Source organism: Pongo abelii, chromosome 17 (genome assembly GCF_028885655.2).
Source record: "Pongo abelii isolate AG06213 chromosome 17, NHGRI_mPonAbe1-v2.0_pri, whole genome shotgun sequence".
NCBI classification, from domain to species: domain Eukaryota; kingdom Metazoa; phylum Chordata; class Mammalia; order Primates; family Hominidae; genus Pongo; species Pongo abelii.
In genome coordinates this window covers 29,268,496-29,286,692 of record NC_072002.2, presented here as the reverse complement: position 1 = coordinate 29,286,692, position 18,197 = coordinate 29,268,496, and the positions used below count along the sequence as shown (strand labels likewise).

Below are 18,197 nucleotides of genomic sequence, written 5' to 3'. Positions count from 1 at the left end.
GAGCATCATTTATCTTTTTCATTTTCAATTGATCATGCACAAAGAGGAGAATGGCCACCAGCTTCCTTTACAAATGCTAATATTAGAGAATTATTTGAAAGTGCATACCGGGCCATTTCTGTGCTAACTTTTCCCCCATTTCATCTTTGGATATTATTTTCTGAACAGATAAATACTTATTTAAATTTTGTTACAAAGCCAAAATTTTTTAGAAAAAAAACCATTAAACTTGCAGATAAGAAATATATTTTTTCTATATTTATAAATTAAAATTCCAATCCTATGTAAAAGTTCTCTGTTATTTCTGCAAAATTATTTTATCTCACATTTGAAAAACAATAAATATTATATAATGTGCTGCATTTAGAAGATGATGACATGAGCAAAGTGTAACAAACTAGAACACATTTATGAGGACTATCAAACCAGAAGCCAAATACACCTTTCCCTTGAATTATCTTTCTGCTCAGAAAGGAAACCATTAGGCTAATATTAAGAATATAGATTTTCAATAAAATAGAACCAAATATCTTTCCATTTTAAATAACAAATTCTGTGTAAGATGATGATTGCTTATAACAGTAACACGAAGAAATTCTCTCTCACCTAATGGTCTTGATATATTTTATAATTTTAATGATTTCCTTGAACATTAAGAAAAATTGATTTCTGAGGGCTATAGTGACATTGCATAACTATCCTTTTAAATGTTATGTAACTCAAGAAAAAAGAAATGATATTAGCTTCCATTTGGACAGTACCTGACAGGTTCTCATAAACAGCTTTGTTGAGATATAATTTACTCAAAGTGTGCAATTCAACTGTTTTTGGTATATTTGCAGATATATGCAACCACCATCACAGTTAATTTTAGAACATTTTTATCACCTCAGAAAGAAACTCCATACATTTTAGCTATCACCCCTCTACCTCCATCCCAACTTCCTCAGCTCTAATCAACAACTAATCTATGTCTATAGATTTTCCTATTTCGAACTTTCATATGAACAGAATTATATCACATGTGATCTTTTGTGACTGACTCTTTCACTTAATATGTTTTCAAAGTTCATCCACATTTTAGAATGTATCAGTATGATTCTCTTTTATAGCCAAATAATATTCCATTGTTTGAGTATACCACATTTCGTTTACCCGTTTGTCTGTGGATTAACGTTTGGGATCGGGTACACTAATGTTTACAGCATCATTATCTATAATATCTAAGTGTTTATGTGGAAATGTTTTCATTTCTCTTGGGTGTATCCCCAAGGATGGAAATGCTGGATCATATGGTAATTCTATGTTTAATTGTTTGAGGAATTCCAGACTGTTTTCCAAAATGGCTACACCATTTTACATTCCTACCAGCAGTGAATGCATGTTTTGATTTCTTCACATTCTCACCAAACTTTTTTATGTCTTTTTTATTCTAGGCATCCTGATGTGTGTGAAACAGTATCTCGTTGTGGTTTTAATTTGCACTTCTGTCCTGGCTAATAATGTCAAGTATCTTTTCACATGCTTATTGGTCATTTGTATTATCTTTCTTGGAGAAATGCATGTTCTGATCTTCTGCCCATTTTTAAATTGGGTTATTTGTCTTTTTATTGATTTGTAAGAGTTCTTTATATATTCTAGATACAAGTCCCTTATTAGATATATGACAAATATTTTATTCCACTCTGTAAATATTTCACTTTCTTGATGGTGTCTGCTGAAGCACAAGAGTTTTTAATTTTAATAAAATTCAATTTATTTTTTCTTTCACTGCACATGCTTTTGGTGTCATAGCTAAGAATCCTTTGCCAAATCTGAGGTCATAAAGATTTATGCCTATAATTTTTCTATACGTTTTTTAGTTTTAGCTCTTATCTTTAGGGCTCTGATCCATTTTGAGTTGATTTTTGCATACAGTATGAGGTAAAGTGCTAATCCTATTCTTTTGCCTGTGGCTCTCCATTTGTCCAGCATCATTTATTGAGAAGTCTATTCTTTACTCATTGAATGTTCTTGGTACCCTTGTCAAAAAATCAGGTGGAGCTGAGCGCAGTGGATCATGCATGTAATTCCAGAACTTTGGGAGGCTGAGGTGGACGAATCACTTGAGCTCAGGAGTTTGAGACCAGCCTGGGCAACGTGGTGAAACCCCATCTCTACAAAAATACACCCAGGCAGGGGTGGTACATGCCTGTAGTCCCAGCTATGTGGAGGGTTGAGTCAGGAGGGTCACTTGAGCCAGGAAGTTGAGGCTGCAGTGAGCTGCGTTTGTGCCACTCCACTCCACCCTGTCTCACTGGCCATACAGGTATGGGTTTATTTATTGGTATTCCCTCAATTTTATTTCACTGACTTATATGTCTGTCCTTGTGCCAGAACCACTGTCGTGATTACTATTGCTTTATGGTGAGTTTTTAAATTGGGAAGTTAAAGTCCTCCTACTTTGTCCTTTTTCAGAATTGTTTTGGATATTATGGGTCTGTTGCAATTCCATATGAATGTTACAATCATCTTGTCAGTTTCTACAGGGAAGTCAGCTGAAATTCTAATAGAAATTTTGTTGAATCTGTAGATCAGTTTAGGGAGTATTGCCATCTTAACAATGTTAAGTCTTCTGATCCATGAGAGTGGAATATTTTTCCATCTATTTAGACCTTTAACTTCTTTAAATTACATTTTGTAGTTTTCACACCATAGGTTTTACACTTCTTCTGTTAAATTTATTACTATGTATTCTTTTTGATGCTATTGTGAAAAAAATTGCTTTTTTAATTTAATTTTCAGATTGCTCATTGTAAGTCTACAGAACTACAGTTGATTTTTTTGTGTATTGTTCTTATATCTATAACCTTGCTGAACTCATTTATTGGCTCTAATCACTTTTTAGCAGATTTCTTACAATTTTTTATATATACGATTATGTTATCTGAGAATAGAGATAATTTTACTTCTTCCTTTCCAATTGGATTGATCTTTTATTTCTTTTTCTTGCCTAATTTGACTGGCTAAAACCTCTAATAAAATGTAAAATAGAAGTAATGAGAATGAACATTCTTTTCTTATTACTGATTTCAGGAGGAAAAGCATCCATTCTTTCACTGTTCAGTATGACACTAGCTGTGAATTTTTTGTAGACGGACTTTATCAAGTTGATAATATTTTCTTCTTTTTTTAGTGTTCCTATTATTAAAGGATGTTGGATTTTGTGAAATGCATTTTCTGTGTTTTTTTGAGATGATAAAGTGAGTTTTTAAAAAATTATATTGTGATAATGTATTACATTAATTGATTTTTGAATTTTGAACCAACCTTACATTCCTGGGATAAATCCCATTTGGTCACAGTCATGGTTCTTTTTATAATCATGTGGTCAGTTTGTTTGTGTTTTGTTGAGTATTTTTGCATCCATATTTATAACATATATTGGTCTATTTTTTTAGTGATGTATTTATCTGGTTTGTATATCAGGATAATACTGGCCTCATAAAATGAGTTATGAAGTGATGTGGTTTGACTCTGTGTCCCCATCCAAATCTCATGTTGAATTGTAATTCCCAATGTTGGAGGAGGGACCTGGTGGGAGGTGATTGGATCATGGGGCAGATTTCCCTCATGCTGTTCTTGTGACAATCAGTGAGTTCCCATGAGATCTGATGTTTTAAAAGTATGTGGCACTTCCCCCTTTACTCTTTCTCTCTCTCTCTCTCCTGCTGCCATGTGAAGAAGGTACTTGCTTCCCCTTCACTTTCTGCCATAATTATAAGTTTCCTGAGGTCTCCTAGTCATGCTCCTGTTAGACCTGAGGAACTATGAGTCAATTAAACCTCTTTTCTTCACAAATTACCCACTCTTGGGTAGTTCTTTATAGCAGTGTGAGAATGCACTAATACAGAAAACTGATACTAGAAGTAGGGTATTTCTATAAAGATACCCATAAATGTGGAAGCAACTTCGGAACTGTGTAATGGGCAGAGGATGGATCAGTTTGGAGGACTCAGAGGAAGATAGGAAGATGTGGGAAAGTTTGGAACTTCATAGAGACTTGTTGGATGGTTATAATGAAAATACTGAGAGTGATATGGACAATGAAGTCCAGGATGAGGTGGTCTCAGATGGAAGGGAGGAACTTATTGGGAACTAGAGCAAAGATCACTCTTATTATACTTTAGCAAAAAGACAAGGCATTGTGCCCCTGCTCTAGGGATCTGTAGATCTTTGAACTTAAGAGAGATGATTTAGGGTATCTGGCAGAAGAAATTTCTAAGCAGCAAAGCATTCAAGATGTGGCCCAGCTGCTCCTAAAAGCCTACACTCATTTGCATAAGCAAAGAGACCTTATATTTAAAAGGGAAGCAGAGTGTAAAAGTTGGAGAATTTGCAGCCTGACCATGTGGTAGAAAATAAAAACTCATTTTTCAAGCTGGCTGCAGAAATTTGCATAAGTAAGGCAGAGCTGAATGTTAATAGCCAAGACAATGGGGAAAATATCCCTAGGACATTTCAGAGGTCTTCACAGCAATCCCTCCCATCATAGGTCCAGAGGCCTAGGAGGGAAAAATGGTTTCATGGGTCAAGCTCAGGGCCCAGCTGCACTGTGCAGCCTCAGGACATGGCACCTTGTGTCCCAGTTGCTCCAGCTCCAGCCATGGCTAAAAGCTGCCAAGGTACAGTTCAGGCCATAGATTCAGAGAGTGAAAGCCCTGCCAAGCCATGGCAGCTTCCACATGGTGTTGGGCCTATACAGAAGGTAAGAATTGAGATTTGGGGGCCTCTGCCTAGATTTCAGATTCCAGAAAATGCATGGAAATGCTTGAATGTCCAGGCAGAAATTTGCTGCAAAAGTGGAGCCCTCATGGAGGACCTCTACTAGGGTAGTGCAAACGGGAAATGTGGGGTTGGAGCCCCCACACAAAATCCCCACTGAGACATTGCCTAGTGGAGCTATGAGAAGACAGCCACCATACTCCAGATCCTAGAATGGTAGATCCACCAACAGCTTCCATTGAGCTGCAGACACTCAGTGCTAGCCTGTGAAAGCAGCCAAGGGGGCTGTACACTGCAGGAGCAGAACTGCCCAAGGCTTTGGGAACCCACTCGTTGCATCAGCATGCCCTGGATGTGAGACATGGAGTCAAAGGAAATTATTTTGGAGTTTTAAGATTTAATGACTGTCTTGCAGGGTTTCAGACTTGCATGGGGCCTGTAGTCCCTTTGTTTTGGCCAATTTCTCCCATTTGGAACAGGAGCATTTATCCAATACCTGTACCCTCATTGTATCTTGGAAGTAACTGACATGATTTTTATTCTATGGGCTCATAGGCAGAAGGAACTTGCCTTGTCTCAGATCACACTTTGGACTTGGACTTTTGATTTAATGCTGAAATGAATTAAGACTTTGGGGGACAATTGGGAAGGCATGATTATGTTTTCAAACATGAGAACATGAAATTTGGGGGTGGCCAGGGGTGTAATGGTATGGTTTGGCTCTGTGTTCCCACCCAAATCTCATGTTGAATTGTAATTCCCAATGTTGTGAGAGGGACCTGGTGGGAGGTGATTGGATCATGGGGATGGATTTCCCCCATGCTGTTCTCATGATAGTGAGTGAGTTCTCACAAGATCTGGCAGTTTAAAAGTGTATGGAAGTTTTCTCCTTTCCCTTTCTCCCTCTCTTTCTCCTGCCTCCATGTGAAGAAGATGCACACTTCTCCTACTTCTGAGGCCTCCCGGTCATGTTTCCTGTTAAGCCTGTGGAACTGTGAGTTAACTAAACCTCTTTTCTTCATAAATTACCCAGTCTCAGGTAGTTCTTCGTAGCAGTGTGAGAACAAATTAATACAAGAAGTATTTAAACCTTTTCTGGCTTTTTTGGAAGAGTTTATGAAAAGTTGATATTAAGGGTTCCTAAAATGTTTTGCAAACTTCACCCATGAAGGCTTCTGGACCTGGGCTTTCCTTTGTGGGTAGTTTATGGGTCAGTAATTCAATCTCTTCATTTGTTAAAAATCTATTCAGATTGTCTATTTCTGCTGAAATCAGTCACAGCAATTTGTGTCTTTCTAGGAATGTATCTTTCATTTAAGTAATCTGTTGTCATACAACTAGTATTATTTGGATATTTATCTTCTCCAAATCTCATGTTGAAAGGTGATCCCCATGTTGGAGATGGGGCCTACTGAGATGTGTTTGTGTCATGGAAGTGGGTCCCTCATGGATGTCTTGGTGCTCTTCTGTAATAATCTTTATTAGAACTCATTTCTATTCATGTGAGAGCTGGTTGTTCAAAAGATCATAGCACTTTCTCCCTCCTTCCTCCTGTCTTGCCATGTCACATGCTGTTGAGTATCCTTCCACTTCCATCATAACTGGAGCTCTCTGAAGCCCTTACTGGAAGCAGATGCTGACGCCATGCTTCTTATACAATCTGCAGAACTGTGAGCCAAATAAACCTCTTTTTTAAAATAAATTAGCCTGAGATATTTCTTTATAGCAACATGAAATGGACTAATACAACAAATATTCATAGTATTTATTTATGAACCTTTGTATTTCCATAAGGTCAAAAGAAATATCTCTTTTTTAGTTCTAATTTTAGTAACTTGAGTCTTGTTTTTTGGTCAATCTAGCTACAGTTTTGTGATTTTTTGATATTTTTAACCAGTTTTTGGTTTCATTGAATTCCTCTGTATTTCCATTATCTATATCATTAATTTTCAACTTAATCTTTATAATGCTCTGCCTTTCTGCTTGCTTTATATTTAGTTTGCTCTTCTTTTTTTCACTGTTTTAGGGAAAAGTTTAGATTATAAAATTTGAGATCTTTCTCACTATAATATAGAAATTTAAAACTATAAATTTCCCCTAAGCATTGTTTTAGCTGCATCCCAAAAGTTTGGGTATGTCGTGTTTTCATTTTAATTCATCTCAAAATATTTTCTGATTTCTCTTTTGATATCTTCCTTGATCCATTGGTTATTTAGAAATATGTTGTTTAACATCCATATATTTGGGTGTATCCCAAAATTTCTCTATTATTTCCTAATTGTATTCCATTGTAATTATTTCCTTAGACAATTGTATCTCTGAAAAACTCTATATTTTGATTTGATTATTTAATCCATTCACATTTTATGTTATTATTAATATAATTGGATTTGTAGCCATCATTTTCCTGTTTGTTTTCTAAATGTCTCATGTATGTTTGTTCCTTTATTTCTCTTTTAATAATTTCTTCTGCTTAAGTGAATATTTTCTTCAGAAACATTTTAATTTCTTTAGTAATTTTTTTACTTTTTTTAAAGCTATTAAAAATGGTTCCTGTAGGGTTTACCATATACATCTTAACTTATCAGAATCTGCTTCAGAGTTTTACTGGCTTAATTCTAGGGATATATGGAAATCTTAGTCATGTATAGCTCTATTTCTTTTTCCTATTTGTGTGGTTTATTATTTCACATATTACATCCACTATGTTACAAACACAGCAGTACCTTGTTATAATTATTATTTTGCCATCTGAGTGATTTCCTTAGCCCAATACAGCTTTGTTCCTACAAACCTACTTTGTACTGTTATTAGCAACTATATTATACATATGTTTTATTTTTGTGTTATAGGCCCAATATTACTTTATATACACATTATCTTATACAATTGCTTTTCAAATCACTTAAGAGAATAAAGAAGGAAAAGTATGCATTTACATTGTCTTTCATAATTACATAATTACCTTTACCATTGCTCTTTGTTTTGTTATGTGAGTTTGAATTACTGTCGAGGATCACTTGCTTTCAAGCTCAAAAACTCCACTAGTCGTTTTTGTAAAGAGGATCTGCCAGCAATCAATTCTCTCGATTTTTGTTTCTTTGAAAACTTTTGTGTATTTTGCTTGTTTAATGATGGTTTTGCTGGATGGATCTAGGATTCTTGGTTGATGGTTTTCTTTCTTTCCTTTTTCTTTTTTTGCATCGAAGTCTCACAATGTCATTCATGCTGGAGTGCAGTGGCACAATCTCAGCTCACTGCAACTTCTGTCTCCCAGGTTCAAGCTATTCTCCTGCCTCAGCCTCCCATGGAGCTGGGATTACAGGCACATGCCACTGCGCCCAGCTAATTTTTTGTATTTTTTAGTAGAGATGGGGTTTCACCATGTTAGCCAGGCTGGTCTTGAACTCCTGACCTCAGGTAATTCACCCACTTTGGTGTCCCAAAGTATTGGGATTACAGGTGTGAGCCACTGTGCCCAGCCAAGTTGATGGTTTTTTCCTTTGAGCACTTTGAATATGTTATCCTACTCTCTTGTGGCCTTCATTGTTTCTAATGAGAAGTCAGCTGCTAATCTCATTGGAACTGTCTTACAAGTGACGATCGGTTTTCCTCCTACCATTTTCAAGATTTTCTCCTTGTTTTGACTTTCAGTATTTTTACTATGTTGTGTCTGTTTGTGAATCTCTTTATGTTTAACCTACTTGAAGTTTGTTGAGCTTCCTAGATGTGTAGTATATTATTTTTAATAGATTTGGGGAGTTTTCAAACTATTTTTTCAAAAAAGTTTGTCTGCTCTTTCCTCATTCTCTGTTCTGCTAGTATTACCATTACACAGATACTGACCTGCTTAATGGTATTTCACATTTTTCTGACTCTCTGTTCTTTTCTTTTTAATTAATTTTTCTTTTAGTTATTGTAATTTTCAATTCCAAAATTTTCATTTTTAAAAATAATTTCTATCTTTTCATTGATATTCTCTATTCGATATAATGTTTTCATCATGCTTTCCTTTCTTTTTTAAAAATTTGTATAAATTTATGGGGTTTATTTATGGGATCTAAGTGTAATTTTGTTAAATGGATAGACTACATACAAGTGAAGTCGGGGCTTTTAGGGTATCCATCTCTCAAATAATATATATTTGTGTCCATTATATAATTTCTCATCATCCACCCCCTCCCACCCCACCACTCATCCAGTCTCAACTGTTTATCACTCCACACTCTCCAACCACATGTACACATTATTTAGCTCCCACTTATAAGTAAGAGCATGTGGTATTTGTCTTTCTGTGACTAATTTCTTTAACTTAAGATAATGGCCTCCACTTTCACCCAAGTTGCTGCGAACGACACAATTGTACTCTTTTGTCTGGCTGAATAGTATTCCATTGTGTATATATACCACATTTTCTTTTTTTTATAGTCACGAGAATTTATTTTCTTATGTTTGCAATGATATGCATACAATATATATAGATTTAAACAAGTATATATAGTAATTACAGAGAAACAAGAAATTAATAACAGTTAAACATGTAACAATCACCCAGAAATAATTATTGTTAATATACTATCATTTCTGTTCCAAGGGTTCCCATTTTATTTATTTATTTATTTGTATTATTATTAGCATACTTTAAGTTCTGGGATACATGTGCAGAACATGCAGGTTTGTTACACAGGTATACACGTGCCATGGTGGTTTGCTGCACCCATCAACCCATTATCTACATTAGGTATTTCTCCTAATGCTATCTCTCCCCTAGCCCCCCACCCCAGACAGGCCCCAGTGTGTGATATCCCTTCCCTATGACCATGTGTTCTCATTGTTCAAGTCCCACTTATGAGTAAGAACATGTGGTGTTTGGTTTTCTGTTCCTGTGTTAGTTTGCTGAGAATGATGGTTTCCAGCTTCATCCATGTCCCTCCAAAGGACATTAACTCATCCTTTTTTATGGCTGCATAGTATTCCATGGTGTATAGGTGCCACATTTTCTTTATCCCATCTATTATTGATGAGCATTTGGGTTGGTTTCAAGTCTTTGGTATTGTGAACAGTGCTGCAATAAACATACGTGTGCATGTGCCTTTATAGTGGAATGATTTGTAATCCTTTGGGTATATACCCAGTAATGGTATTGCTGGGTCAAGTGGTATTTCTGGTTCTAGATCCTTGAGGAAGAGCAACACTGTCTTCCACAATGGTTGAACTAATTTACACTCTCACCAACAGTGTAAAAAGCATTCCTATTTCTCCACATCCTCTTCAGCATCTGTTGTTTCCTGACTTTTTAATGATCGCCATTCTAACTGGCATGAGATGGTATCTCATTGTGGTTTTGATTTGCGTTTATCTAATGACCAGTCATGATGAGCTTTTTTTCATATATTTGTTAGCCCCATAAATGTCTTCTTTTGAGAAGTGACTGTTCATATCCTTTGCCTGCTTTTTGATGGGGTTGTTTTTTTTTTTTTCCTGTATATACCACATTTTCTTTAACTATTTATCTGTTGATAGACAATTAAGTTGATTATCTTTGCTACTGTGAATAGTGCTGTGATTAACATATGGCTGCAGGTATGTTTCCGATATAATAAATTTTCCTTTGCATAGACACTCAGTAGTGAGATTCCTGGATTGAATGGTAGTCCTATTTTTAGTTCGTTGAGAAACCTTCATACTGTTTCCCATAGAGGTTGTACTAATTTACATTCCCACCAACAGTGTTCCCCTTTCTCTGCATCCCTACCAATGTCTGCTATTTTTTGTCTTTTTAATAATAGTCATTCTGACTAATGTAAGTTGATATCTCCTTATGGTGTTAATTTGCATTTCTCTGATTAGTGGCATTGAGAACTTTTGCATATGCCTGTTGGTCAGTTGTATGTCTTCTTTTGAAAATGTCTATTCACGTCCTTTGCCCATTTTTTAATGGTATTATTTGTTTTATTGTTGTTGAGTTGTTTGAGTTCCTTGTAAATTCTGGATATTAGTCCTCCTTCAGATGCACAGTTTGCAAATATTTTCTCCCATTCTGCAGGTGGTCTTTTCACTCTATTGATTATTTCTTTTGTTGTGCAGAAGTGTTTTACTTTAATTAAGTCCCATTTGTCTATTTTCACTTTTGTTGCCTGTGCTTTTGAGGTCTTAGTCATGAATTCTTTTTCTAGACCAATGTCCAAAAGAGTTTTTGTTAGGTTTTCTTCTAGTATTTTTGTAGGCTCAGGTCTTAAATTTAAGTCTTTAATCCTTCTTAAGTTGATTTTTGAATATGGTGCGAGATATGGATCCAGTTTTTTTCTTCATATAGCAATCCAATTTTCCCAGCACGATTTTTGAAAACGGTGTCCTTTCCTCATTGTATGTTTTTGTCAACTTTGTCAAAAATCAGATGGCTGTAAATTTGTGACTTTATTTCTGGATCCTCTATTCTGTTCCATACATCTATGTGTCTATATTTTTTTATCAGTACCTGTAATGCCAGCTACTTGGGGGGCTGAAGTGGGGGGATTATTTGAGATTAGGCGTTCCAGACCAGCCTTCCTAACATAGTGAGACCATATCTCTAAAAAAAGTAATAATAAAATAAAAAGAGATTTCCCACTAATCACTTTCATCGGAATGGTGGGGCAGATTTCTCCCCCTGCCCCACCATTCTGATGAAAGTGATTAGTGGGAAATCTTTTTTGATGAGAGATCCTTTACTTCTTTAATTGTGCTTTCCTTTAGGTCTGTGAACCAAACTCTACAAACTAGCTCTATGAATGGATCTCATCAAATTGTGACTCCTTTAAGGAAATAGTTTCTTTTTTATTTTCATTTTTTATTTCAGTGGTTTTAGGGGTACAAGTAGTTTTTAGTTACATGGATAAATTGTGTAGTGGTGAAGTTAGGGATTTTAGTGCACCCATCACCCAAGTAGTGTACATTGTAACCAACAGGTAGTTTTTCATTCTTTACCCCCCTCCCACCACCCTCCCTAAATAAATAGTTTTTGAAGTCAGTATTTGATATTTCTTCTGCCCTCAGGAAGGCTCTTTCTAGCGGGCTTATTCCTGCTTCTCTCCTGCAAACTAATTGTCTACAGTCTAGGCTGTATTTTCATTAAATCCATGAATTTCCTCTCAATTACCTTTTCCCATAACATCCACTGTTCTTGAGAGCACTGTTAAGTTTAAACTTCTCCACATTCTATTGCAAATTAAGTCCAGGTTTTGGGAGAAAAGATTAAGAGATATCTATTTTAATGCTTGTTTTCCTTTCCAGGTAAAATTATCTGAGCCAAGGTTTTGAAGCTGGGTGTGAGGATAGTGGCAAGCTTCTCTCCTAGTGATATTCTCACTCTAGGAACTTTACATTTTGTGCAGAGGAGTGGAGCAGCCTGAGGTCATATGAGTTTGTAGCTCCTGTGTGGGACCACCACTTCACAAGCCAGGGAAAGGCAATCAGGACCCCAGTGTTCTTAGCACATCATGCCCCAGGTACAGCCTCCATTCCACAAGTGGTGGGGCTGGGCAGAAGAAAAGAGCTCTTGCTACTCATTTCCACTGATCTGGAACATAGCTGCAGTAACAGATAGCTGGGGCAAGATGAGAAACACTGAAGTCCTCCTCCTCCTGGAAATAAAGGCCTCTCTGACTAGAAGCTGGTGGGGCAAGGAAGCCCTGTGGTCTTGGCTACAGCAGTCTGGAGTGGAGTCTCTGCTTTATGGGGGAAGAGTGGAGTAAGTAGTCTTGGTTCACATACCACAGACTTTCAAATTTCTTACTGAATTTTCTTGAATAGATGCTTCTTCACTGTTTGTCCTTAGAATCATTTCCAGAGGATTTAAATATGTTGTTTTTTTGCTTTATAATTTTCACCACTTTTACTGGGTAACAGGTCAGTGGAGCTCCTCATACTGTTATGGCAGAAGTTAATCTCCAGTATGTTACATTTTGTAGTTCTACATATGTTTTTCATATTATTGTTAAGTACTTTAATAACCATGTCATTTAGGTAGCGTTTCTCTCATGCTTCAGTTGATATTTACTGAACAGGAATTCTATGTCAAATACTGTAAGTATAAAAATAAATATGATCAGTTTTTTTCCTTAAAGATTTCATGTTACCTATGTGACAAACCTGCACATCCTGCACATGTACCCTGTAACTTAAAATTTAAATTAAAAATTTAAAAAATGTTCACTTGTGTTAGGAGATATGGAGGAAATTCTAAGTTGTCACAGAAATAAGAGTAGGATTTGAACACAAAGCCATTTGAAGCTTAATCTCACTAGATGAAGGTGCCTTCTATTGGATATTGGGACTATATCAAATATGAGAGAAATAGAATAGCCTATTTGAGTGTCAAGACTGTATTGTTTTTACCCTACCAAAGATTGAAGGTATGAAACTCCACAGTGCTCTCTCCTGCCTGACTCTTTTACAATATCACTGTTTTAATTTCAGCTTATCATAATATTAGGCGTCAAGTTTTTTTGGTGGAATGTTAAAAGCCCAGGTTGTTTGTTAGTAAAAATATCTTTAATTTCAACTGCTACTTGGAGCTGGAAGCCATTACCCTCAGCAAACTAACACAGGAACAGAAAACCAAACACTGCGTGTTCTCTCTGTAAGTGGGAGCTGAATGATGAGAGCACATGGACACATGATAGAAAATAACACACACTGGGGCCTAGCAGAAGGTGGGAGATGGGGAGGGAGAGCATCAGGAAGAATAGCTAATGGATGCTGGGCTTAATACCTAAGTGACTGGATGATCTGTGCAGCAAACCACCATGGCACACGTTTACTTACGTAACAAACCTGACATCCTGCACATGTACCCCTGAACTTAAAATAGAAGTTGCAAAGAAAAAAAATAAAAATATTAAAATGCCTAGAAGAGAAGACAATCATTTTGGAGAAGAAAACAGCATTGCCATAAGCCCAAGTGAAAGCGCAATAAAGATTACACTGGGCAGCAAGAACAGCATTTAAATGGGTAGAATCTATTCCTAAATGAGAGCATCTCAAAGAACCAAGACCCAAGCACTGATGAGAATGGTTTGACTAAGACTATCAGTACCATTTCCAGAAGGAAGTGAGCCTTCAGATGAAAGCCACAGAACAGCCATGTCAGAGGCAGAATATAATAAGTTAACAATCTGAGGACAAGGACAAGGACAAGGAAGTTCCAAACATTGTGGACCCAAATCGACAGCAATATCACCATGAGACAGATATGGCAGAGCAGAGAGTCTCTTCAAAATTCAAGAGGAAGAATTGATTAAAAAGGCAGCGATAGGGTAAGGAAATCACTCAAGGAAAGATGATATACCTTTCGCAGAAATTACTTGATTGCAAAGACATGATAAGGCTGCACCAGGCTTGATTGAGCAAAAGCTACACTGCAAGATGGCAGAACCACGTAAAGAAGTATCAGCAAGAGAAGCTGACATTTTCCAATGTCCAAACCAAGAGAGTCCCAATGCTACTCACCAGCAGTTTCACCTCATTCGAATTAAGGAGAAAAAATTTGATGGGGAGTTAAGAGGAGTGAGAGTAAAGAGTTAGAAATAAAGGGAGCCTGGATTATGCCTCATGTGGCTTTGTATTCATAATGGCTGGCACACAGTACATAATAAATAAATGACTTACTGGTATGCTTAGGGAAATATAACAAGAACAAACAAGATGAAGTATCAGTAAGGAAAGTTATTTCTCAAGTTTTAGAGGTTTAAGTTGGTCATTCTATCTCATTCCTTATTAATAATCATACACTACTACTACCTCTACCATTAATGGAACATTTACGGAACATTTACTACATGCCAGGCAGTATACTACTAACATATATGTATATATGTGTCTGTACACATATATATATAATATATATGTGTGTGTGTGTGTTTGTGTATGTGTATGGTTTATGTGTAATACATATATGGATATATGGGGGATATTCATATGGAGATAGATATGAAGGTATATAGTACATACATATAAAGATATATAGTATATGTGGAGATTTGCACAGATGTACTTGATCCTAACAACAATCCTAAGAGTAAGTGATCTTAGCTCAATTTTAGAGATGAAATAACTGAGTCTAAGAGCAGTTAAATAACCGAATCTAAATGACTAAGTGATATACTTGAGATTTGAACTCAAGTTTGTGTGACTCTGAAGCCCATATTCTTAAGCCCTGCATCATTCCATCTTCCTACAAAGAAGCATGAATTTAGACACTGCATTCTCTAGTCTTACTTTATTATCATAATGATTTATTTATGATTTCCTGCTACAGTCCCTATAGAAGCATTTTTTTCCACAAAGAATAATTAATGGAAACCATTAGATTTTTCCTGCTTTGTGTCCCGCTTCTGCTGGGCATTTATTTGGTCAGGACTTTTAAGTAGGAACAGTAGGACCATACAAGGACCAACGGTCTCCTGAGGAGCAGTTTTCTAGGGCAGCGGTGTCCAGCGTTTTTAGCACCAGGAACCGGTTCGGTGGAAGACAACTTTTCCACGGACCAGAGGGAAGGGAGGGGAGGTATTAGATTCTCACAAGGGGCACGCACTTAGATCCCTCGCATGCGCAGTTGACAACAGGGTTTGTGCTCCTATGATAATCTAATGCCACAGCTGATCTGAGAGGAGGCGGAGCTCAGGCAGTAATGCGAGTGAAGGGGAGTGGCTGTAACTACCAATGAAGCTTTGCTGGCTCGCCTGCCACTCACCTCCTGCTGTGAGGCCTGCTTCCTAACAAGTACTGGTCCATGGCCAAGGGTTGGGACCCCTGTTCTAGGGGCAAAATCATTCTCTAACAATGATTCCATTTCCCATCCTCTTTCCATCACAGTATTTTGTAACAGATATTTTGCCTGAGTAGGATTTTTGTTATAAGAGAACTGATAAGATCCTGCGTGCAGATAGAGCTGAAACAGTTGGAAGAAACCTGTCTTCCCCATTGCTCTGGGAGGCCCAGCATGTCATGGGTTCTTAGATAGACCAGAGCTGGCACCCTCCTGAGGTGACTGAATCCTCACAAAAGGCATCATTGGCAGGGCCATGATGAGGCTTCTTCAAGCAGCTTTGTTGACTGAGAGCAAGGGGACTGAGGTGTGTGCTGTGTAAGAATATTTGAGCAGGCGTCTGGGCTGAGGAGCACCAGGTGACACTGATTCTGATCAAAGTGTGCACCATGGACCAGCAACATGAGTATCACCTGGGAGATGGTTAGAAATGCATAGAACAAGGCTCATCCTAGACCTACTGAATCAGAATCTCTTGGAGTGAGAGAAATCTGTGCTTTTACAGAGCTTTGTGTGATTCTGACACATACTGAAGTTTGAGAAGCACTGATCTAGGTGAGAAGCAGTGAGACTCTGAACTGGAGTAGTGGCATTAGGGATACAGTAGAGGGGAAGGGATTCAAGAGATATTTGGAAGGAAGAACCAGCAGAACCTGATGACCAACTGAAAGTGAATCAGAGGACCACAAGTTTATGTTGACTCTCAAGTCAAAACTGGAGTTAAATACAGCATGGATATCTTTGTTGTTCACTGGGCAAGCAATATAGGAGAAGGAGCAGGTCTGGAGCCCAAAGAGGCAATAATTTCTGTGTTAAGCTTGGGATGCCTGGGAGACATCCAAGCATAAATATCTATTAGAAAATCAGCAGTGATACCCAGAATGCAGAAGAGTTTGTAAATCCAGATATTTAGGTTGTAATTCACCAAAAGAAGATGTTGGAACTGAATTTACATAACATTTTCATATTAAAATTAAATGTAGGATTGAATGAGATAGCACTATGTAGCTATAAAGTAACATAAAAATAGAGCAATGTAATATTTCACTGAGCCTGTGGAGGGTGTAAAAAATGAAGCTGTTCTCCTTATTTAAGAGACAAGTGTGTTCAAACACTAGATGCTCAAGCAAACTGAGAAAAAGGTTTTCTATCCAGAACAATCCTCAAAATGTCTGTCCCCGCCCTTTGGCTCTAGTTACCTCCCATTGCAAGGATATTAGGGAATTTATGTCTTTTCCTTGGTGAGCTCTGATCCTATTTGTAAATCTTTGTGACTCATAAGGCTGAAATGGTACTACATTTTATAGTGACCGTGGGTTCTAAGCCAAAAGTCAGAATATATTTTCTGATGGATTTTTTTTAAAAATCTGATTTGAATATTTACTTAAAAGATTATTATAAAATGTGACAGTTAAGGAATAACTTTTTATTAGGAAAAAAATGTTACATGACATAGAGATCATTGTTTCCTGTTTCAGAATCCACCAGGATGCTCTTTAAAATGCAGGTGAAGCCAGGTGCGGTGGCTCATGCTTGTAATCCCAGCACTTTGGGAGGCCAAGGCAGGTAGATTGCTTGAGCTCAGGAGTTCAAGACCAGACTGGACAACAAGGCAGGACCCTGTCTCTACTAAAAATACAAAAAAATAGCTGAGTGTGTTGTGTGAGTCTATTGTCCCAGCTACTCTAGAGGCTGAGATGGGAGAATGGCTTCAGCCCAGTGGGCAGAGGTTGCAGTGATCTAAGATCGCACCACCGCATTCCAGCCTTGGCAACAGAGTGAGACCCTATCTCACAATAAAATAAAATAAAATGGAGATGCATAGCTTCTACTGCATCAGAATATACCAGAATATCTGGGAAACTGCATTTTAATGATAATTCAAGTGATTCTTTTGCATATGAAAGTTTGAGAAGCAGTGATCTAGGATAGTTTATTTTCAGATTTGTTACTATCATTTAATGCAATGTTTTAAGCCCTGAATTTGTGTGTGCCCATTTTGTGTAATAGGGAGAGATTCCCTTTCTAAGGGACTTTGAGTACCTGAGGGAGGGTAGTTTTAAATTAATCTATAAATTATAAAGCCACAATTTTAAATTAAATCATGCTCTTCTTATACTCTTCTGCTTTATACTTTTATGGGAGCATTTTTTCCTCTAAGTGGCTGACATATGCTGTATCTGAGATTTCTGCCTTAATTTCTAAAAGTAACACTTCCTTGGAGAGTAAGGTGGTTGGTGAAACATCAAATCTAATGGACAGGTGCATTAAATCTCAGTAGATACAGTTCAATATTCTGTAAAGGGAACTGGCATAGGGCCTAACAGAAAATGCTTAGCAATCTTTAGGAGAAAAAAAGGTTTATACTGGAAATGTTGTAATGTCTTATGTTTATTCCAGGATGTCTTTTGTATTACTACCATCACTGTTGGTATCACCTGCCATCACTGCCATCATTTTTTAAACAAATTTTGCATCTTAGGTAATGGAAAACAGTATATATGTAGACAGACTTAAATTTAATTTTCATGATTGAATAGAGAATTTAATGGCCTAACCCTATGCCCTGCTTACTAAAATCAAATGACAAGTGGCCATCCAAATTTATGGAAAAGGCCTCTTGATG

The 18,197-nt window shown here is 37.0% G+C and overlaps 1 long non-coding RNA gene across 9 annotated transcripts in view; it reads left to right on the top strand.

Annotated features, from left to right (window-relative positions):
- The window catches only part of LOC129051508 (uncharacterized), an 85,902-nt gene that overhangs the window by 51,471 nt on the left and 16,234 nt on the right, over window positions 1-18,197 (top strand). For 2 of the 9 annotated variants that reach the window (XR_008515840.2, XR_008515845.2), the window contains one exon: window positions 12,037-12,493. The exons of the other annotated variants lie outside the window; for them this stretch is intronic. This is a non-coding gene — a long non-coding RNA (uncharacterized LOC129051508). The remainder of the gene's footprint in view (window positions 1-12,036; window positions 12,494-18,197) is intronic. 9 annotated transcript variants of the gene reach the window in all.